The following is a 24,294-nucleotide window of genomic DNA, read 5'->3' as shown; positions in this document are numbered from 1 at the left end:
CTTGGTTTTCCGGCTAGAAAAATTAAATTGAAAGTTTAAAAAAATTAGTTATATATGTATATATAGGAATAGGAGACCGAAAGAGAAGTCTCGTGATTGTTTTAAACCGGTTTAAACTTATTAATGACTTAAATTCATTAAGACAAATAATGATTTAATAATGTTCTCACATGATAACTTCAAATTTGCGATCGTAGATTTCATTTTAATTTATCTTGTTTCTTTCCTCTTTTGCGTCCAACAGAAAAACGTCTCGATTTGAAGAATCAGTCGCTGAATCTACCATGGCAATTCCATTTTCGGGTAAAACTCTTTTCTTTTTCTATCATTCTTTTGAATTATTTTCTCTCATCTAAGACAGAGGTGACTATAGAAAGAAAATATATCTGCACAAGCAAAAAGAATAAAATGGATAAATAAATAAGTAAATAAACGCACGAAAGGAAAAAAAAAACATTATTTTTTTTGCTTCCTTCTAAAATCTGCATTTCCGTCTTTCGCCAAAGAAATTTTCCTGCTCAGAAAACCTTATTAGTTCCTGAATAGTAACTCGAAAGAGAACCGCCGAATTGAGCTGTAGCGATACTTCTCGGCTTCTCGTCGCTGGAAGTTGTTTTCGAGTCCATGTTGTTGCATTGAAGTTGCCAGCTACGAGGAACCGTAATTCAATTTTGTGGTGTTGCCAGACTTTTTAGTACAAAGTCGATGTAAAACAAACTAACATAGCATCAACGAGCGGACATTTCTGGTTAGTTAATTCTTTCTGAATACAAAGACTAACTCGATTATGCTTCCTTTTTCGAGAGCTTCTGTTTTACTTTTTTCAATGAAGATCCGTGATTTAGATCGTTGTGCGCTCTGGTTTGAAATGAAATCAGTCAAAAAAAAACTTAATCTAAAAATATCATAGGATAAACAAAATATAATTTTTTAAAGAGAAAACATTTAAACGAATTATCGGCTGCATGTCTTCAAGCAATAGAATGATCTGCAAAAGCAAATATCATTTAAGGATGATATATTATAAGGTATCACTTTGGATTCTCATACATCTAACATCAAAAGTAAATAAAGCGCAAGCGCAGTTAGGAATTTCATGTGACATTAAATTCTTGGTACTTGTTCTGCGTGCCAGAGATTGGTCCCAGAAAATTCGCTAAAGATGTCGTGTTGATCTGTGGACTATGTTATCCAATAACATGCAGCTAACCGAATGATCTCGAAAGACATTCAGTTAATACATAAGTACCAAACTTTTGTTTAGAAAAGGGTCTATCTACACTTAGTTCCACCCCACACTTATTTGGTGCTTTTATATGAAGAACAGACAGTTTAAAGAAAGTAATATCTCACTGGATATATCAACAATTGCAAATTAGATACATGTTTGAATTTGTACAATTTGGTTCAATAAAGTTCTCCTGAATACAACTTTCTCCTTTTAGCCTTTTAATCGAAATATGTCCCCCGCAGTTTACAGAAGTAATGTTAAAGATTCCTCAAGGATCTATTTGATATTTGGTAAAAATTAAGGACTTAAGTTTTGGTTTGTCGCCAAGTACATGAAAAATAGAGCCAAGTTTTGAAAATTCGCCAAAAATCCGCCCCAAGAATGACTATAAGCGATAGAAGAATATGGCTTTTAGGGTTGCAATAAAGGATTATCAGCTTTGCTTTTGGTGAAAAGTTGCCCTAAAAAATTTGACGGAGACTTATTAATTAATGGCGATTCGTTGGCGAAAACAAAGATGATCGAATGAAATTTTCTAAAAAATACAATTTTCTTCCTGTAAACCTTGTATAAATAGGGTAAATAGATACTTATTTTCTTCTCTTAAGTTTTAAGCTCTCTCATAGGGTTACAATGCGAATTTGGTTTTGGAGCAACACTTGGCGAGTTTTGGCTCCTTCACTGTTACTTAATAACTACCAATTCGAGTTCTGAGAACGCACATTAATCTTTATTCGGGCAATATTTGTTAATCTTTAAATAAAATAAATAATTATTGACTTTACAAGGTTGTCTGTGGTTTGATTGACAAATTGGTTATGCTGCACAAGCTAAGTATTATAACTGTGGCTTAAAAAGTGATAGAGTTTATTTTTTTCATTTTGATTCAATGTCCTTTAACTTCTTTAAATAATTCCCTTAAGGAGAGAAAAATAGTCACAAATAACAGGACGTATTACTTTTTTTTTATTCAGAAAAATTCTTCCTATTTCTACAGCGGAAGAAAGAAAGAAATTACCTCTTTGAATTTAGATTCATTATTTATTGCACAGATTATATATCAATACTATCTGCTGAAGTATAGGATAAATGAAAATCTTTGTAATTTCTGGTATGATGTCAGAAGAAGAATAAAATATATGAAATTAGTGCTTTGCCACTATTTACACAATAACTGTGCTGACAGCAATCAAGATAAATTTTATTGATATTAATTTGAGTTTTATAAAAAAAAAATTTAGAATAATATAACTATATCAAAACTATATGATTAATATAAAAAATAATAGAAAGAGAATTAAAAGTGAAATTGAATTCAAATCGAAATAATAAGCTTAACTCTTAACTGGGGAGGTGAAATTTTAGAACTTAACTGGGGAGGTGCTGTCTACGAGACCGCATTTCATTTACACTCTAATTAAATTTTCTAATGAATGTATTAATATGAAAAACTGCCAATATATTTTGAAGATATTTTTCTTGATATATAGATATGTTTTAGAAATTTTTCAAAATATATTATCATTGAAAAAAGTAAATGCGTTGGAACATACATTTTCTTCTCAAATTACAAGTTACGATAAATAATATTCTTTAAAAAACATATTACTTTTTTCTTTTCAAATCATATTTATTTTTACAGTATATGAAGGTATATAGAAGACAATATAATGTAAAATTCCTTAATTACATGAAAAATAAGAAAATTGACTATGGGTAAAATTGGTCCTTTTTTATCGGCTTGTGTGACTTTCATAGCACAATTTTCTAGGGCATTTTAAACATACAGGTTAAGAACTAGTATAAAAATCAACATATAAATTATATATACATATATCTTGGCATATTAATATATTTTATAAAATTTTCAAAGTACATTATCACTAGAAAAATTAATTATGTTTGAACATACATGTCAGAATCAGTTGAATGCCGACTTTAATCGAAAAACTCTTCTGTACAATTATCCTTATCACTAAAATCACTTTTTGCTTCATTTAAAAGTGTCTGGAGCACAGCTTCATAATAGGATCAGTAAATTAAATGATATTTTGGGGCCCAAGTTTTAGTGCCATACGCTAAACCTTGTTTATAACTGAGACACTAACAGGGAGATGCGGTCTTAGAGACCGCGCTAAAAGAAATAACTGAATTATTTAAAAAAGCATCAGCTGAAATCGGTTGAAAAAGTGCACGTGTAATGAAGGTCACAAATCAGGAAGTTATAGGGTCAATCCATTCAATTGATCTAAAAATAGAATAAGGGTGACCGAAAACCCATCGCTAGCGGTTTCACAGGCCGCACGTCCCCAGTTAAGGGTGAATGTTCATACAAGCCTTAAAATCCATGTTTTGTAGTCTATTAAAATGTAAACAATTTCCCGTAAATGCATTTTATTTTTTAATTCATAACAATTATTATAAAAATGCAATCTTTAAATCCATTTTTTATAGAATGGTGCCAAGTGTCACGATTTCCAAGGTATAAAAAAATTGATTAAATTAATCAACTAACGGATCAGGGAAATAAAAAATGAATGCCCTTTTATCCAGAAAATTTGAGTACAAAGTTTCAAAATTCTAGCACATTAGGAAGTCAGTGCAAAATCGAATGCGAAATTCAATCTTTGGTAATAAAAAAAAGCGTATAGCAATATCGGCTGAAAGCTGAATAACGGAAGGATTCAATAACTGAAAATTTTTTCCCGGTTACTAAACATTTTTATAGTCTAGAATTATATATAGATGTATAAATATTCATGAATAAATATTGCCATTCCTGAATAAATATTCGTAAAAATCCATTATTTTATTTTTTTTTTTTTAAATAAAGCAGAAGAAATGCATCCAAGATTAATCCGAAATCTAAATTTTGAAGTATTTTATTTTCTTAAATACACGAAGATTTAATGACCAATAAAGTTTAAACCATACCATAAAGAATTTATAAAATTAAACGCCAATTTAAATTATACTTTGAATGAAACGATTTATTTATTTAAACTTCCCAAACAAGTCTTGTATTTTTTCTATTTATTTATTTATTTCAAAATGGAAATTCATCTGGAGAAGGAAATTGATTTTTTGTGTTAAAATCTTTGAGATAAACAGAAAGAACAGAAAAATTTGGAAAAACAATTCTTTTGAAAATAAGAATGTTTTTTTTTTTTCTTCTCTTCTTAGAAGTATAAAAACTAAATCTGCATCTTTTCGTCGTAGGGATAAAGTAAAAATCTGACAGCTCCTTCGAATAAGTTTTTGACGAGAAAGCATAAACGGATTTTCTGCGAAAATGGGAAAGTAAATATTGGCTAGATCCGTTTTCTAGGGTCTCTTTCTAGATTCCTTTCGTAATCTGCTTCTTGCAATACAAAGTAAATGTTCGTTTTAAAATGGCAGTTATTCTATTCGTTAAGAAACTGAAACTTTCTTCCATAACCTTTTCCTAGATAACACAGCTTATCGCACAATAATATACAATGTTTTGATATATTATATTATTCAATATTGAACAATATTAGACAATATTTCGAATACTGTTTAATATCATGAAATATTATACAGCACTATGATGTATTATTCAGAATTGTACAATAATGTGATATATTATTTTATTCAATATTACATAATATTGTGATATGTTATATTATATTCAATATTGTACAATATTGTTATATATCATATAATATTACTTAATATTGTACAATATTGTTATATATTATATTATATTATTCGATATTAGACAATATTGTACAATATTGTTATATATTATATTGTATTATTCGATATTAGACAATATTGTGCAATATTTTAATATATTATATTATTCGATATCAGACAATATTATACAATATTAGGAATATTAAACATAATAATGTTTAATATCAATATATTTATGCTACTAAGGTCATAAATAGAACTCAAATTCCAGATTTATTTTGTCTTATTTTTACAAGATAGCATTTTTCCGATCCCTACTTTTTTCAGGTAAAAGAAACATATAAAGAAAATGTAAGACCAACCAATGAAATCATTTTCTTTGCAGAAAGCTAAAACTAGTTTTTCAGAAAACTTTACGAAAACCATAAAATCACGGATTACACCAAATAATCTGCGTATTGCTAAGTACCAGATGTCAACTACCCTAATAAATATTAGGGGGAGGGACAAATGAATCCTTGCCTTCCTCATCCAAATTTCATTTTACTGCTTCTGTGTGAGGTACTCTGTGCTCCTTCAGTCCAACATTGAATCCCATAAAGCGGTTATAATTGATCGGCCTGACGCATCGCAGTCCCAAGAGGGTGTACTACCCACTGTCAACGAGGCCGGAAAGGCCGAAACCAAATTAAAATGGGTATGCAACATTTGTCAAAGCTCGGCGGACAATGGGAAGATCTAATTAGAAGTAACTGATTTGGATGAGAACTAATGGCGTAAGCTGGTCGAATGACAATTTGCTTATGGGATGAGAGGAACTAAATGCGGAAGTCATTTGTATGATATCAGAGGATGTCTTGTTTTAACAATTACCGGTGGATTGTGTTTTCACTTCCTGGCATCCATCGAAATAATACAACGATGGGATCAAACAATTGGATGCGAAGCATAGGTGAATTATCTCATTTTTAGATCTCAAAAGTGTGCTGTATTGCTTTACTATTTGGTACAGAAGCAACTTCCGAATTAGTGCAGAAATCGTTAAGCAAGCGGATTTGAGAGTTCAATGAATTACTGTTCATTTCAGTATCCTGACACGACCACTTTTCGACGATTCTATCTCATTAGTGTGGAAGAATATGCGCACTTTCGGAATTTGCTTCATTGTTAAAGATAAACATCTCCTTCTTTTCTTTTTCCTCTCACCCCTATTTTGCTGAAATAAACCCATTCTAACGCATTCCCAAAAGCGCGGGAAGTTTTAGAATCCATTGGCAAACATCTCGTTATTGGCAAACATTGGCGGAATCCATTGGCATGTACTTGACATATGTTGGCGAAATCCATCGGCATGTACTTGACATGTGTTGGCGGAATCCATTGGTATGTACTTGAACATGCGTTGGCGGAATCCATTGGCAAACATTGGCGTTATCTGTTCTCGAAAATGTGCTGGATTGTTTTGCTTTCAGATATAAAAGCATATTCCGAAATAATTTAGCTGCCGTCACATAAATGGTTTTGTATGCATAATTGTTTATTTTCACATGCTTAGATGAGGCCATGAAAGCGTGCTGGATTACTTTGCATAAGCATACAACGAAATAGTATAACAAATGTCAAACAGTTGGGTTTGAGATATTTCGATGAATTGTGTTATCCGAGATTTTGAACTCCCAAAGGTTATTGTTGGATGAATTTATTTAATACTTGTAAATTTCATGATTGTAAAGAAGGGCTCCTACTAGCAATTTCCTAGATAAAAATGTAAATAAAAATTATTTACAACTTTATTTCCATTTAATGAGCTAGATTTAATTAAATTTTGCTTTTGATTTAATTAAAAGAAATGTCTGGAATTAAATGAAAAAAATAAATTAGTATAAATTTCTGTAACAATTATACTGATAAATTAGGAAATACATACGTCTGAAACAGTAAAGTATTACAAAAATAAAAATTTCCAACTTATAAATAATTTATCTATAACTTATATACTTCTAATAAAAATAATTAATTAATAAAAAAATAACCTAACGTTTATTAGTCTACAATGAAGGAGAAAATAGTTTTATTAAAAATAGCTGGGAGAAAGGTTAGATTTGGATCGTAAAAGTGTGTAGAATTTAAATTAATACCATAACGAATTGTGATTATGATTGACTGTGACTCAATGAATAATACAAAGAATAAAGTTCCTGAAAAATCATTTAAGATAAATTATCAGTTTGATTAAAATTCCAAATTATTTGACTATTTTTATTTGAAATAATATTTAAAGGATAATATAGAAATTTCTACAATCTAAATTTCTAATCTTTTAAAAACATAGTCATAATCTTTTAAAACCCTTATCTCTTCACCCCCTCCCCCCCCAAAAAAAAAATTGGAAGCATAACCAACATTAAATTTTTCCCCGTATTTTATCAAACCTCTGTACAGCCCTCTCCCTTCTTAGATTGAAGTTCATAAATTTCGGAACTCTTCAGCAGCAAACTCCCCTTGTTTTTCCCCGGATTCACGGCCCACCCCTCCCCAACATAGTTGCCGCCGCATTACAACCCCAACACTCACGAAAACGCCTCGTTTAGCCAAGTCACGAAATTCCCACACATTCGTGCAGTGCTCACATTCCCGGACTACATGCATAACGCGAGGAGGCAGCATGCACGTCCCTTGATTAATCGAAGTGGAATATTGAACCGGGAATATTCAATTAACCGTGTCGGTTTGGAGAGGCAGCATGTCAGAAATTTGGAATCACGGAGCCTCTTCGGATCATCGGGGGCTTTGTCACCGCGATTTTCAAAGTGGATTCTCGGACTGGATTCGTCCGATCCGAGAATCTGGCAGCACGGTGGACGGATTCATTGCCATTGCTGCTCGAGGCATCTGGTGAATAAAAGGAATGGATGAATCCCTAAATAAATCGACGTTTCTGAGCGCGCCGATCGATGTAACTTTGTTCGAATTGGATTAGCGCATGGTGAGGAATTTCGTATTTCATGAGTGAAAATGCTTCAGAAAGAAGAGTAAAAGCTGAAGTGACCCTGGTATGCTGAACTTCAGCCTGAACTAACTTGAAAGCAGATTACTTCCAGAGGCTGGTTTGGTTTAGCTTATTCAGGATGTGTATTATGAAATTATTTAAAGTTTATTTGGTAGACAAATTTGTATTTCACTAATATTTAAATGATTAGAATTTAAAGAGAGTACAGTATTGATGGAAATGTAATCTATTTACATATAAATGTATAGGGTATACACTTTTATCGTTTAATTTTAGTTTAGTTATATTAACGTCCTATTTGAAAGCAAAACTAAACTATTTTGAAACGTACCTGGTAATTATCAGTCCCGGTCAGATGAAGAGGACAACAATTGATCTAGCAGCCGTCTCTCCGCACTACAAAATATTGAGAACGTTTGGCCCACGGCATAATATTTAACTTACGCCAAGCCCTCGCATACGGAGGATCTCTAATGGAATCAGGCCCCAAACCGATGCTGAGGTAGAGAGATCTTACCACTAGATCACCACGATTTCTCAACTTTTATCAGCTCCGGTCAGATGGCGAGGACGATACTTGATTTGGCAGCCATTTCACCGCATCATACCAGGGGGAAAACGTTTGATCCACGACATCAAATTTAACATACACCAAGCCCCCATACACGGTGGATTTTTCATGTCCCAAACCTATTCTGCGTTTGAAACCTTACCACTGGATCATCACGATTCCTCAACTTTTATCAGCTCCGGTCAGACAGCGAGGACGATACTTGATCTGGTAGCCATTTCACCGCATCATACTATGGGGAGGACGTTTGATCCACGATATCAAATTTAGCGTACGCCAAGCGCCTATACACGGTGGATTTTTAATGGTATCAGGTCCCAAACCTGCCCTGTGTTTGAAACCTTACCACTGGATCACCACGACTCCTCCACCTTTATCGTGACCAATAAGTAATTTCTAATTCACTAGAAATATAAATATTGTTCTAATTAGAAAAATGCTAATTTAAAAAAGGAAGAATTTTATTTTATATTGTTTTAGTAAATAACTGCATTTCAAAAACGTTAAAAATTTTAAATTTTTATAAGGTGCCATGGCCAATCCTTTAAAAATTGTTGACACTCGAAAACATTGATAAAAATATGTTATCACTTTAAGACAAAAATTTAGTGAGTTGTATCTGTTAACAGAAATAGGAGTTGTACACAAATTTATTCTTTTAAAATAACTGAAAAAGAAACACAACACATTTACATTAGCGAAATCGTTCTGAAGGGGAAAGATTTTTCCGAATATTAGTATAATTTACAAGTTAAAACAGAAACTGAAATTACTTTATCGTTAAAGACAATATGCTGAGTGAAACAAGCTATCCATCAGTCAAGTTTCTTCTTTGATGAGAGAATAACAAATGCCAAGTTATATATAATTGATCTAATTGAAATTAATCGCATTCAGTATTTCTGGTAAACCAGCTATTCTCGAAAAGATGCAAGAAACCAAACAAGGCTACTCCACCACGCCTAATTAAAGGCATTCGGATAAAATTTGAGCTACCGGACCACCGCGACAGTTGGAAAGTTGAAACCTAAGGTTTATCCCCGGTCACGGTACAACCATTTCCGTGGGAAGCTCGCTCCGTTATCGGTGGGAGGTATCCGACTCTCATCGTTTCTGTATCTATTTGGGTGTAGAGAACTAACCCCCATATTGTAAGCTTCTCATACTCATACCTGCAACAGCAACTCTGGTGGTAACTAAGGTTGAATCCGAAGTGCTATCCCTAGCCACGGTACAACCATTTCCGTATGAAGCTAGTTCCGTCATTGGTGGGAGCTGTCCGACCCCCACCGTTTCTGCATCTACTCGGGTGTAGAGAACTAACCACCATATCGGAAGTTTCTCTTCCTCATATCTACAACAGCAACTCTGTTGGTAACTAAGGTCAAATCCGAAGGGTATCCCCGGCCACGGTACAACCATTTCCGTATGAAGCTAGTTCCGTCATTGGTGGGAGCTGTCCGACCCCCACCGTTTCTGCATCTACTCGGGTGTAGAGAACTAACCACCATATCGGAAGTTTCTCTTCCTCATATCTGCAACAGCAACTCTGGTGGTAACTAAGGTCGAATCCGAAGGGTATCTTGGCCACGGTACAACCATTTCCGTGGGAAGTACACTCCGCCATCGGTGGGAGCTATATGACTCCCACCGTTTCTGTATCTACTCGGGTATGATAAAGGAAGTAAGTAAATAAAATAAGAAAAAAGTGTATTTTAAAATACACTAAAATAATATGATTTGAAAAACTTATTTCAATATAACTTCTTGTTTCCATTGATAAAATTTAATAAATAGGGATTTAAAAGGCTTATTCACCAACATATTAAAACTATAGAAAAAAAATCAACTTCAGAAATCCTATTTATTTCACACTTTCCTTTTGTTTTCATATTAGCAATAGAATTTATGGCTCTTGCATTTTAAAATTGATTATTGAAACAATATTCTGTTAGCTTGTTCTAATATAAAACAAGAAATTATCAACTCATATATTTTTCTCATTCTTTATGATACATACTTGCAAGCTATTGTGTTTGCTTGTGCATTATGCAATCTACAAGAAAAACAACCCCATCCCACCGCATTGCTTCTTGACTAGCCTGATGTCATTGCCGTCCCATATATTTTCCTTCCCTATTCATTTTCCCGGGGAAACGCGCCGGCGAACAGGATTACCGGAATGAAATCCTCCTCCAAGGAGTGACCCTCCCCTTCGCCGGATTTACCACCTCACAAATCCCGGGCCCAGATTAAACGGTGTCAAGAAGCAACTCCTCTAGAGCCGGATTCCCAACAATAGACCCCGGGGCCGTTTTCTTTTCTATGCCTCCCTGTTGTTCGGAACATTCTTCTGCAGGTGAATAATGTGGATGGCGGCTCTTTTATTTGGGTTGGCCCATTTTATTCTGGATGCTGCCAGGAAAAGTTTATTAAATCGTTTCTATCTCTCCTTCTCTATTGCCTGTGAGTTTATTCTCTGCAGGAAGTTAAGTCAGGTTTGGTGTTGGTGAAATATTTTGAAGCAAAGACTAGTTGGCTTATGGAAATATTAAGCTTAAATTACACTTTGAAATAAATTAATTTAAGTTTAGTGCTTGTGTATAGAATTAAATTTGGTACTTAAGTGTTAGAATAGTAAGTTGAGTGCTTTTGTATAAAATTTAAAAAAAAGGAATGGAAATTAGCTGTACCCATTTATGAAATTTGTAATAAAACAACTTTTTATTGATATAGAGCTTAGTATTGAAACAGAATATAAATATATGTAAATTGCTGTATAAATATGAAATAACACAATTAGTTGCAAAGCCGATTATTATTAATAAATGGCGGGAACAAATATCATGAGGTTATATGTGAGAAATCATTTGACGGCCCTCCTATCTATTCAATTTCGTAAATTACTTCATTGAATAGATTATGTTTTGAGCTATGCTTCCCCCACTCCAGAGGTGAGGCTCGAGGTGAATGGCTGAAGAGCCTGTGTGAGAGACTACCACAATTAATAAAATAATAATTAATGAGCTATCTTGAAATATTTATTGATATACAAGGTGATTAGAGCGAATATTCCAACTTAGCAAGCCCTATTAAACGAAAAAAAAAAACCAAAATACGGCCTTTTTCTTTGTAGAAAATTACAAATAACAGTTGAAAGTTCAAATTCAACACATTGATATGTGTTCATTGTAAACCTGTCAAAAAATATGAATGATATCAAGGCGATGCGATTGCTGACCCCCTGTTTATTCAGAATCTTTAATGTGACGCTTTAGGAATGTCTTAAGTTCGTTAATGTCATTTGGTAGCTGAGAAACAAACAACAGTTTTTTGATGCAGCCCAACAAAAAGAATCAAATATAGCCATATACGCATATATCTAATTCCTTTCACAACTTCACATCATGGATGTAAATAACATTGTGTGATGAATTGCCGTAATGATTCGATATCCTTCATATTTCTGAAGGCTACATCACATTGAATATTTATAGCTGAGTTGAATGTAAACTTTAAGTTGTTATTTTTGATTTCCGATGGGCAACAAGGCTGTACACTGTTTTGTTTCCTTTCAACAAATCTCCAAAGATGTTATATTCTTTTATGATAGCCTTGAATATAATGCTTCTGGAGATGTTTTCTCCACTCAATAATTGTGAAAAATATAGGAATAACATTGTAGCTTGTTATAGGATTTTAGACAATATGGGTGAAAAAATATTTGCTAATATTCCCCTTTCTCATTGTATGATCATTTTATCGCCAAGTTTGTTTGTTTTTCTTTAAATATACGCTGGTACAAACTTTCTACAATTTTCGCAACTTTCTACTTTCAACCCACTTTCTCAATGGAACAAACCCCCCGGGGGGCACCTCGAAATGAGGATGAGATGCTTCCGGCATGGTGGTTGGATCTCGCCACCCTGTAGGGTACACTAATAGGTGGGGCATCTGACTCCTCTCATCGATGACGGGACGTACTTCCTTCGGGGAGGGTTGTACCGTGGCCGGTGACGGCCCTTAGGATTCAACCCCAGTTTCCGCCAATTGCTGTTGCGGCGTTCCGATCATTCAGTTTTATGGTTTAAATCCGTGTGCCTTCGTGGCGGGTCGGAGAGATAGATGGTTGACTTCTCAATGGAACACATCTATTTATCCTTCCTAACAAATCCATTTCCATGACATAATCAATGCGCATAAAGAACAAAGATAAGATTACAAAAAATGAATTAGCTTAATATTTTTAATAGAGGAAATTTAATAAAAAAAACAATATAATTTTATTTTTGTAATATAATTAACTTCAAAACAATACATATAGACTTTTAAGAAATATATTTCAAGGTTAAAAAAAATGGCATGAAAAGTTTCTTATCGATCTAATTACTGAGAATTTAGTAATTTTCCAGAATGAACCGTTGATTTCTCATATTACTGTATCAATTACAGTATAAACTGTTGAAAAATGCCTAGGTATTCAATAGAATGCCTATGTTTCATACATTATCGGAAACATATTTCCTTGATAATTTGTACATTACCAGAACAAAGAAGTATAAAATGCAATAGCAAATCATTTCGACTATTATCTCCTTTCCTTTTACCTAAGTAGTATTTATTATTTTGCAGAATGCGTCTGTATTGCACATAATGCCCAAAGAAAGAATATAACATTTTCAAATAATTTTCATTATTTCTATTCTACCTAAAAGTGTTTAGGCATTCTGCAAAATGCTGCGTTTCATATATTGCCGGTAACACAAACGTGTAATGAAGCTCCATACATAATTTTAATTATAGTTTGTTTTTTATGTAAATCATGCATTATTGAAACTTTTCTGTAGTATAGTATGTTGAATTTAAATCCACTGATACATTTTCTAATGTTCTACTATTCAAAGTTTCTAAGATAAGATAAATATAATAAAAGACAAAAAAGAAAGGAATTTAAATTTTTAGGGTAATTTTGTCAATTATTCTTATTAAAATTTTCAATAAAATTACTTGATTCGTATCAAATGAATTTAAAAATGTATTTGGTAAAGTTTTAATTATTTCCATATGTCTGTCAAATACGTCTGTGTGTGATTTCCATACATTTAGTGCATTATAAAATTTCTACAAAATTTAATAAGACAACCCTTAAAGTGAAAACAATTGCAAATCTTTTTTTAGAATATGGATAGAAAATAAGAGGCTGTTTTTTTTCCGTTTGTTTGTTTGTTTTTGTTTATTTAATGCATTATTTAAAATAATCTTTTATCATGTGAGAACATGATGCTGTTTTGGTTTGAGGTTTTTGAAGCCTCAAAATGCGTAAGCAACAAATTGTTGAAGCCTCAAAATGGATAGGCAATAATTTGGCGATTTATCGCCTTATCGTCAACTAAAGTTACAACTTGATTTCCAAATTATTCATTCTCTGAATTCTTACGAATTGTCTTAATTAATTTAAATCATTAACCAATTTAAACCGATTTGAAAACAACACGAGACTATCAGATTACGCATGCGTCAATATTTAGAAAAACGAGTTTTTTTTTTTTTTTTTTTCTCAAAATCGGTCGAGTTTCAAAACTTTGTTTGCCAGCTAGAAAAATTAAAAATGAAAGTTTCAAAAAATTATCATTTTGTATATATATATATATATATATATATATATATAGAGAGAGAGAGAGAGAGAGAGCGACAGAGAAGTCTCATGATTGTGTTTCAAACCGGTTTAAACTAGTTAATGACTTAAATTATTAAATTAATTAAAGCAAATAATGACTTAAAACAATAATGTTCTCACATGATAACTTGAAATTTGCGATCGTAGATTTCACATTTTAATTAGTGTGGAGTCTTTTATGCCTATATATTTCTTGACCGCAAAAAAGAATATTTTTGATTCTGCCGAATTTCCTGATACTGTCATGTTCCTAAAATATTTTATAAATTTGCTTTCCCAATGGCTATAAAATATTTTAATACTTTCAGGAAATTATTTATTAAATAATCGTTTCATGTTAGCGAAATTTGATTTGTTATGAAGAACGTGATCTGGTGATTAGTTTTAGAAACACTGATTACATGATTTCATGATGAATATAATTACAAATTATAAAATAAATTCAAGAATAAAAATTAAAAAATAACAATGAATGAAATGAAATAAAAAAAATCTTTTTGAAGCTCTATTAATGAGTTTTTTAAATGCAAAATCTGGAATTGAAAATAAAACTTGTAAAAGAGAAATGCTCTGAATATATCTGATGTCGACATTTAAGTCAAAATGTATGTAATGAAAAAAAACCCACTTAGAAAAATTCGATAAAAATTAAAATCCATCGTAGAATAATCAAAATTCAAATTCTTTCAAGGTTCTATTAGCAGCCCATGATTCAATTCTATTAGCAGCCCATTCAAATTTTATTAGCAGCCCATGATTTCAGGATATTTATTTACATCTCTGTATTTTTGATTTAAAAAATAACTTTAGTAAATTTTTCTTGTTGCATGTTTGTCATTATGACATTTTGTAATCAAGTTTTCCCTCGTTTCCTATTATATAAGTTTTGACATTTAGCATATATGTATATTTTGATGATAAAACATCATTTCAATGTTTTAAGAATTTTTTTATTATAAATTTAAACTAATTAAATTTTGATTTTCGTCCACCTGATAACGATCTTTTGAAAAAATAATTTCAAAATTAAAAGTTAGAAAATGTTAAAAACAAAAATAATCTGCTACTTAATTCATTAAAAGTAAATTTTTAAAGGAAATTTAATTATTTATTAAGAATTAATTCATGTTCTTTGTTTGTAAACATAACATTATTTTCTAATCCTTCACCCACAACTTCAATGGAAATGTAAATTATTTAAATCAAGAAATTCCAATTTCCACCATTCAATATTATTCCTATTCTAGCAGTGTCCTTATCAAAGTAGCAACAACCCAATAAGAATTCATTTCTCTTTTTACTTTTTTAAACAACCATAGAAAATGCAAAAAATTAATCACAAAATTAAAAGAGAGAAAATGATAAAAATAAAAAAAATATTCTACTGTTCAATGCATTAAAGGAAGGAAATCTAATTAAAGTTATTTAGAATTAATTCATGTTCCTTGTTTATGGCAATAACATATTTTCTAATCCTTCACCCACTACTACAATAGAAGTTCAAACTGTTTGAATCAAGAAACTCCATTTTATATCTTTCAACAGTTAATCGAGTTTCCTATTCCTATTCCTTCAGTGTTATCCTAATCAAGCTCAGCAACAACCCATTAAGAATATTTAAACAGCCATAGAAAGTGTAAAAGATTGCGTAACCTTTTACAATTGCCCGTACTGAAACATTTTTTTTCTGTGTTTGCGCACACTGTGTGCTTTCTGCAGATGATTATCACAACAGGGAAAAGTCAGACCGCACACACTTAATTGCACAATCCCCAAAACCGAGAACGGAGTCGAAAATTTTGATAGATAAAGGCTTGAATGGCTTCGGGGCACGAACGTGACGATTGCCAAGAAAATTCATGGGGTTGCCCCTAATTGGAGGACCCTCTAAAAATTGAAAGCATCAGCACTCCTTTGGTGACGAGGGTGGAAGGACTGAGTGCTCATTTGCTCGGGCCCTCCGTCTTGTTCCAGTTCGGATTGGGTTCGATTGGGGTTGGTTGAAGTGGTTAGCCTTTGAAAAGTACAGCCGAAATCGAATAAAGGGAATTATTCTAGAAGACAATTGTTTAAAAACGTGTGGTTTGAGGGAGCTGGAGGAGTTCTTGCATTGTCCAAAGAAAAGAAATGTTTAAAGGTTTTTGATGTGTTTTTTTTTCGTTCTAAGTACCATTTTTCGGTAGTTCTATGCATGTACTTTTTCAACAAAAAGATTCATCTGGCTATTTTGATTTTAAACGAATGAAAGTGGTAATAATTGTTTGATATTTTCTTTTATTTGGATATTAAAAAGTATTGGATATTTTAGATTCAATTCCAAGAAATAAGCTTGAATTTTATGAATATAAACTAAATTTTCAGATATCAAGTGTCAGAAACCACAAATATAGCATTACATATAAAGTATTTTTTTTCACTCTCTTCTAAATTCTTTTACAGATATGTGACTTATTTATAAAATAATTATAACCCTATTTTTTAAATTAGAAGAATAATTCAATTAATATTTAGCTTGCTATAGCTGACTATTGTTATCGATTATACAGAGAGATATATCGATATTTAAGAGGTCATGAAAGTTGACATTCATTAAAAAAAATCTGGTGGAGTTGTTTCCTCCAAACTTTCTCGTATACATTTTGCATAAAATGCCAATAATAGTTTGTCATTTGGCATTTTATGTAAAATGCTTAGAAAATTTATCGTTTCATACATTTTTTAACCAGTGGGAGTGGTCCCCAGAGACATTCTAGCACATTCTGGAATAAAAGTGTTATTCCAAAGAACGCCTTTCATGGTATTGGCATACAATAATTGCGAAATATTAAACTTTGTCATGCATTTAACATTTGTATCGTGCCATCCTTGATGAGAGTACTTTTGGAGGAGCAATTAATCTCTGTCATGCGATTAATACTATCCAAAAATTGAATTTTTGTTTTAGATACATTTACCCCAACCGATTAGAAGAAAAATTTGACGGAAAACTACACTTGTAGTTACAAAATACCATACCAAATTGTCAAAAAAAAAAATATACCAAAAATATTTAAGTCATTCCGTTTTTGAGTTATCAAGTTTATATGTTTCTGAAAATGCAGACCGACAGACAGTCAATCCTCTATCGGATTTCCCTAAAACGTTGATGCTTGATATAAACGTTAAATCTGTGCATCGATTTTTATTTATCTAGCCCTTTTCGTTTTGTGATTATCTATTAACGTGTTAACTTATATTCGAACAGCTGGAGAGAGAGACTTGTATTGAATGGAATTTGCTCAAAATTTGATAGAAATACTGTATACAAAATTTCACCCATCTAGATCAAAGCGTTTTAGAGTTATCTTTATCCCAGACAGACATCTTCTAAAATTGCGTTTTTCAAACTTCACGGTGGCCTAAAACGTGGAGATTCGTCAAAGTCTCGAGTATGAATTTGTTGACGAAAACAATAGTTATTTTGTGTACCCAATACTCGTGGCAATAAAAAGGTAGTGGGCCATATCTAGATTCACTTCTATTCCGATCTCGAATACACAATGCCGTCGACCGGAGCTCCAACAATCTTATAGGCTTACAATTGAACAGATCATTCTTCTGCCAATCGTTGAAATTCACATTTATGTTGTATACTAGGCCAAATAGGGGCAAATCTCATCTCAGATGCAATCAAAGGAGGCAAATTCCGAGGCCAAAAAACATTGCATTTTATGCTGCGATCAAGGAAATTCTGAATTCGGAGGATAGTTGAGCATTTGGATCATATTCTGGGATAAAAGAACAATAGATTGCCAGAAAATCCCTTTCAGCGGTTGCGATGGCGATCAGCCAATAGGATCACTTCCACCAGCAGCCCTAAATGTCCCCTACCCTGGAATGTCCATGTATTTATTCTAGCTGTGGTCAGGGGCGTGATATTTTTTATTGCGTTTGGTTCTTTTCTTTTGTTTGGCAATGACTACTCTTGGTGCCAATGCAAGGCTTTCTTTTTTATTCCTCACAGAAATGTTTATAAATGTGGGAGCTGGATTTTGGTGGGATACAATGGATCCACTGTCATTGTTCTATTTACGCCTTTTTTTTTTTAATGTATTTAAATGTAAGAAAATATTCTACTGAATTTTCGCCAATCTTATACTGGCATTTTTTGGGGAGCATTTCTTATTTTCATTTCGGGGAGTTGATTTTTTTTTAATAAAAAAATAATTAATTTAGTTTTTTATTGTGGAAGTTTTTAATAACAATTATTAGACATTTTTTTTCTGAGAAATAGTTTTATATTATATTGGCATATTATGGTCGAAACAGTTTATTTTACATTTTCCTGAGAATTCTGAACCTTTTGTAAGATATATGCCAAAATTAACACATACTTAAAAATTAGCATTTCGATAATAATAAAAATATTACCCACAAGATTATCAAGACTTGTTATTTTAAAATGCCATAGTATATACTTTAAACTAAAATTTCAGTGGCATTGTTAAGTAAGCATTATTATAATTTCTGATTATTAATCAAATAAGATTGTTTTTATTCATCTAATATGCAGAAGTGCTATTAGAGACCTATTTCCTTAAAAGTATACCTTAATTATATTTGTATATATTTTATTTGTTTACACATTTCATAATTTTATAACAAAAATCAATAGATTTGTCAATGTAATTTATTTTTAAACGCTTTTATTTAACTTTAATCATATTTGCAAAAACGGTTTTGAAATTAATTTCTCACCTACTTCTTAATGTTCTAGAGTTTTGTAATTTTGTTGTTGTTTCTTATGGTACTTGCCACGGACAAGCCAGCTGTTACGAAGACAGCGATTTCAGCGGGAGGGGGAGCATCTCTTTGTTTTTATAGTAGCGCCAGCTAGGGCCAAGAGTACGACTTTGCTACTCACGCATCTCTCATTCGCTTTTGCACAACCCCTTTTTACAGGAGGGCACATTCACACATCTCATAGATACAACAACGTATGAACAACCATGCCCAAACCGGGACTCGAATCCGGGACGCCCAGATCACGCGGAAGACGCGCTACCCCTATGCCAGGACGCCGTCTGAAATTTCGTACATATGGATATTGTCGACAATAATAAATTATTTTAAAATAGAATAATCATTTAATGTATTAATCTGAGGAAACTTTTCTTTTACAGGAGTGGCGAAATCTGGTAGCGATTGGAATAATTATTAATTTTGAAATTCCATAATACTCAAAATGATGAATTACAAATTACTAAGCTAAAAAGTAGAAAATTATAATAAAATTTATCCTTAGTATACACATAAAATTATATTTTTAAAACTTTTTATTGGCTTAATTATTAAAAAAATTAACCAATGGGAAAGTTGAATAGCAATTTCTTATAATTGCAACAATCGTCAATCATGAAAATGATTGCATACATTTACCTGCATGATTGTTTAAGAGCATTACATTTTCAATCAGCAGTTGCGTAAGTGCATAAATCAGTTAACGAATGGACGCTGCGAAATCAGTAAAAAATCTCATGTTTTGCAACACTGACAATTTTCTAATGCATTTGAGTGTCTTGACCTTAGATAGAAGTATCTGAAGCGTTGCATTAGGATTTTTTTAGGAGTTTCTTTACAGTACTCTCAAAAATACCAAAATGTATACATATGTAATAAAAGATAAAACGTTGTTGTGTTATAGTATCTTGAAGAAAATGCGTTCGTATTAAAGATCCAGAATTTTATACTTGAGGTAAGTATTTATTTTATTCTTCTGATATTGTTTTCAGCGAATCCTAACCAAAACCAATGAAGGAAAACGCGACGAATTTTCATCAGTAAGAATTTCAAGTTAAAAAGAAAACGATAGAGGAAGTTGGCGACTTTTAAACAACTCAAAAAGGAGAGTCCCCTTTTCCCGAACTGGAAATTAAAACTGAAGCGGGATTCACACGGAACCAATTATTGGGCGCAATAGAAGGTCACACCTACTTCAAGAAAATCAAGTGACCGAAGTGGAACAATGGGAAATAGTTGTCCCAATGATACAATCATTGTCCGTTGGGGCCATTGTTCCGTTGGGGTCATGTGATTTTCCTGAGGTAGGCGTGACCTTCCACAGCCAAGAATATTTGGCCTCGTGTGAACGTTGCTTAAAGAATTTGCATGAGTAGCATTTGAAGATAGTTAAGGTTATAGTTATTACTTTCCAAAAGCAATGATATAGTGAGGGTTAGTGGTACCCGGGGCAATGTGCGTTTTTTGTCAATAGCTGAAAAAGTGTAAACGACGCTTGAGACATGGTACTAATATTTTGTCTCCTAATCATATTTGACTGTATAAAAGAACATTAATTCGCTAATGCATTGTGACGTTGGCTTTTCTAACACCAGTATTCGGGGCATGAACATCATCTCCTTGCACCATGATTGCTACTCTACTGCCCCCCTAAAAATAGAAAACCCAGATGTTTTACAAGCACCATTGAAAATACTTTTTAAGGTTAAAATTATTTAATGATAAAATTGATCATGATCGACAGCTAATTTTAACAACTTTTTTTCAATAGTGAACTTTTATATAAAATGATTAGGGAAAAAATTAGCTTATTAAAAAATCAAAAAGTTACGATTTTAAGATTTCAATTTTGATTCTAACATAAATTACTAAATAAAACAAGAGTTTTTTTAAGAGTCATATCAAGTATAATTATTCCTACGAACTCGATTACTTCTTTGTAATACATTTCAAAAATGTAGTAAATCGTCTTATTTGAAATTTTAGAGGAATGAACTTTGGCTAGTATAAATGTAAATGATATAGAATTATTTAAAAGCTATATTATGTCTATTTTAGTCATATTGCTCCTATTTTCACTCCTCATTTAGAAATTTAGGGAAAAGAGTTTTGGCAAAGAAAAAATAAGTAATATAAATCTGTTTAAAAGCTTTATTATGTCTTTTTTCAGCTATAAATCTTTATTTTTCTTTCTCATTCAAAACTTTAGAGGAAACATTTCTAGCAAGTAAAAAAAAATGATATAGATCTTGATAAAAGCTCATAATACGTCTAGCTTCCTTTCTTCTTCCCCTAGTACCACACAAACACTGTTCGATATTGTATGAGGCTGATCAATATTTACATTATTTTAAAATATTGTGAAATATTGATTAATATCATATAATATCGCTCAATATTGAACAATATTGTGAAACAGGCTGTGATACCAAGATCATAAACTCAGAATAAATTGCATTGAAGTCTCATAATTAATATTTATGTTCAATTAAGTATATGTTATGTTATAAGTATACATATATAAGTATATGTTATGCTATAAGTATATATATATATATAAGTATATGTTATGTTATAAGTATACATATAAGTATATGTTATGCTATAAGTATATGTTATGCTATAAGTATATATAAAAGTATATGTTATGTTATAAGTATATATATAAGTATATGTTATGCTATAAGTATATGTTATGTTATAATTATATGTTATGCTATAAGTATATGTTATGTTATAATTATATGTTATGCTATAAGTATATGTTATGCTATAAGTATATGTTATGCTATAAGTATATATATAAGTATATGTTATGTTATAAGTATATATACAAGTACATGTTATGTTATAAGTATATATATAAGTATATGTTATGTTATAAGTATATATATAATTATATGTTATGTTATACAAGTATATGCTAAAAGTTAATTTCTTTTCAATACACAAACTGATGAAAAGTTTCATCGAAAAAGGAAGTACATAGTAGTTAATTATTTATTAATTTCTTCTACGAAAACAAATTGCAAGAATTTTTCGCATCAGCTAACTTTTAAATGTGGGCTGATTGCCTTAGCGATTGCTTCTTTTTTTATTTTTTTTTTATTTAAAATTTATTCTCTATTCCCCGATCTTAAAAAGAATTCTCGTCTAAGAGAGTTGACTTTTGGGATGTTCTTTCTCCTTTATTTTGCATTCATCTCTTCACTTCGCAGTCCACCCCTCCTGAGGGAAATACTTTCCCCTTCCTTCGGGATTCCAATGCTTGCAGATTTGGAGAAAATCCTCTGCGACGATCCATCATCGTTAGGCCCCGCCCGTGGGCCACCGTGCTGTATAATATCGCACTAGAATATGATGGAAACTCCGATTTCTTGTCAAATACTAAGCCCCCTTTGCCGTGTTAAACTAGCTGGTCGGGCCATTTTTGTTCTTAGGGTTAAATGAGAATTTACGGCAGATTTAGGGCTAGCCAACACATTTTCCATAAAAAGAATCCCAGGATGGAATGAAATCATTCGTTTAAGCTTTCGTAAAGACTCTTTATTGGACGTTTTTGCTGTTTAATGGTGTGAGAAAACGATATTTTTGGGAAAGGGTTTAATATAATGGTTAAAATATTTTAGCTTGATAAAGTGATTTGGTGTAAAAATTAACGATTCTTTTTTTTTTTGTTCTAGGCTATATTGAGATCATTATATTAATCTTAATAAACGTGAGGCTTTAAAAAATATATGCCATTAAACGCAGATATTTTAAATTTAGAGTTTTTAACTCTATCTCATATCCTCACGGTTGCAATCATTATGGCTACTGAATATTTGAATGAGTATATAAATGCCTATTTAGCAAAGACAAGTCGCCTTTAGCGACAAGTACTCCAGTATTAATAATTGCTTAAAATTTCAATTAATTATTTTGTGCAATTTAGTGTTAATAGTTTCCAACAAAATGATTTTAAACTAAATTTAGATATAGAAATAACTTAAATAAAAAGCCTTATCCGATTCTGTTTATTATCATTCCATATATTCCATATTCCATACTCCAATTTTCTTTAAATATATTTATGAATCAATTACAGAGCAGAAAACAGAAATATTGTTAAAAAAGGGACGAGCCTAAGAAAGACAAATTCTCTATTACTCAATTTTGAAATTAAATCATAAGTACAACAAATTTCACAAATATTATTAAATACATGCCTTACATTGAAAATTATTCAACATTTAAAAATAAGTCGAATTATCATATTTTATTCATTAACAAAGGGAAAACAAGTCAGTAGTAGTAAGAATGAAACTACAGTGAATAGCTTATAAGCCAGTTAACAGCTACGCTGCACGAGCAATTGCTTTTGTATCATGGTCATGTTACTGGACTGCGAACCACAAGGTCTCAGGTTCTATCCTCGCGGATTACAATTCACTACAAAACCAAGAAGCATTTCGCTTTAATAATGAAACCTATTGATTTAAATTGAGCCTAAAATATTTTATATGAGTTAATTATTTTAAAAAATCATATTGCATAAAAATCGGTAACTCTGAAAAGATTATTTCTAGAATTTTAAGATAGTATAATAATAATTTTTATGCTGTAATGTTTTTAAAAGCCCTAAAACTTTGTTAAGTTTTTAATTAATTAAAAATCTAATGAAAATTTTAAAAAGTTTCTCTAATGTACACATTATCATTCTCCAAAATATGCATGTGCCATGTAAGTTTCTTTATGTCAAATAGCTTGACCTCTAGAGCTCCAGCTCAGATACATTAATCTTTATCAGTAGTAGAGATGACATAAACATAAAAAATATGCTCGCAGGCGTTCTTGCGACAATGCTTATTCAGCACAGATAAAAAGAAAATGATTGAGTAGCTGTGCTCATGCAGTAGTTCCACGAAGAAAAGCATAAACTTAAATAAACTGAAAAGTGTGAAACATGAATAAACAATAATTGCTGTTATTAATAGCATAAAAAACATGAAATGTTTTACAATATTAAATCTAAAAAAAGATAAAAAAAGTATGAAAATGGCTATTATTCTAAATGTTAAAAAGAAGGAAAAAATTATAATAATAATATTAAAAATAATTTTAAGCATATACTTATATATTTATTGTATGTATGCATTCAAAAACAATATAGTTTAAAGACATGCTATTTAATAACAGCAACAGCAATAATAATAATATTTCTAATGTCAAAACGAGTTAAAAAGTATTGGACTGTTGAAAAATATAATTCACAGGTGCAGTTTTTCATTTAACATAATTTAGCTATATTTATGTCCTGTTTCGAAGCAAGACCAAGATGATATGGCTATTAAAAAATAGTGAATACCCCAAATGCCCATTTAACA

Source organism: Argiope bruennichi, chromosome 1, assembly GCF_947563725.1.
Source record: "Argiope bruennichi chromosome 1, qqArgBrue1.1, whole genome shotgun sequence".
In the NCBI taxonomy this organism is placed as follows: Eukaryota; Metazoa; Arthropoda; class Arachnida; order Araneae; family Araneidae; genus Argiope; species Argiope bruennichi.
The sequence above is the reverse complement of the archived record's forward strand: the minus strand, read 5'-3'. Positions refer to the sequence as shown.